Raw genomic sequence first — 1,451 nt, 5'->3', positions numbered from 1 at the left:
TAAGAGGCAGAGTAAAGAGCCTGTGTAAGACGTAAATGTTAATTGGTTACAATAAAATTTGTATTATGCAATATGTAATCCACATAACCTTTCTTATCTTTGTAAAATGTAAAGTAGGTGTACAGTTTGTGTTATACATGTGTCACCCACAATGTTGAAATGTTAAACGAACAAAATTATTTAACATACCAAGTTCAATATTTATTGTATTTCCTTTCTGTTCCCATCCCGTGAGGTGAGGCGGGCCCCCAAAATAGTCTTCCTTAGATTAGTGACAAAGGGACTTTTCATGAGGAGGGAGGAATTTATTATTTATTATTACTTTTTATTATTACTTTTTTATTCCCTTTTTTGCACTTACTCTGTAATGTCATCTCATGTATTTTTTTTTTCAAGCGATGTGTTATACCTCTATTACTTTTCCAGTTGTTATGTTAATACTTTAAGGGCTACTTTTCAATTATTCTCTTCCTACTTTGTCCAAATTTCACAGGCTGTAATGTAAACCTATTCTCTCCTGTCGCTTCCCGCCTCGACTAGCCAATGCTATTTCCGGGAAGCGACCATTTTTGTATTTTTCTTTTCTCAAATAGTAAAAAACGTTGAAGTTGAAAAGTTGAAGTTGAAGTTGAATTTGTATGCATTTTAACATTTTGACCCGGCAGCAGCTGGAGCTGGAATTGCCAGTCTTGCTTGCATCAGATGGGGAAAGCGAGCTTAAGTTTCATTAAATTTAAACAAAATAGGCAGCATTTGTGTGTGAATGTACTCTGTTCACGCGAATAGAGATTGACTCGTTACGGGCACATGGTCGAAATAGTCGTACGCAGCTGGACTCTGAAATGTGGTGATTCTGTCATGATTAACCCAATGCGTTGTGGTACAGATAAGAAAGAAATGAGGGATAACTCGTAATGTACCTTGATAACGAGAAGGTGGCTAGAAAATCAAATGCTGGGAAAGTTAGTGCTGAGAAGCAAAGGTACGTTGTAAAAGGTTGTGGCGGTGCTATTTTCTAGACACTTTCGAGGCCTTCCAACATGTCCAAGCGGGGTTCTGATGTCGCTTTGTCGCTCATTTTCCAGCCAACCTGTCGCCTATTTGGCTAGAGATAAATTTCGCTGTCCTTTTATCGCTGCAATACAATTGTCGCTGTAGCTTTTTCGCTAGAATACAAATGTTAGCTAAACGTGCTTAATTTTTGCGTCCTGTAATTTTGTTTAATTTAAAGAGTAAAACCTTCCTTCTTTTTATAGAAGATCAACCACGACTGAGATCACCATTACTGAGAAAGACAGAGATGGACATTTAAACGGTTTTTGTGATCTTAGCCACCTTAACGGAATTAGCCACAGGAGCCTCATTATGGCACCAACATGTGTTTTTTCTGGAAGGACGCGTCACTTCCAAGATTTGCTAACTACTATAATTAGTTTGTAGAACAGTTGCTG

Source organism: Montipora foliosa, unplaced genomic scaffold (genome assembly GCF_036669935.1).
Source record: "Montipora foliosa isolate CH-2021 unplaced genomic scaffold, ASM3666993v2 scaffold_425, whole genome shotgun sequence".
Lineage (NCBI taxonomy): Eukaryota > Metazoa > Cnidaria > Anthozoa > Scleractinia > Acroporidae > Montipora > Montipora foliosa.
This window is presented reverse-complemented; position numbering follows the sequence as displayed.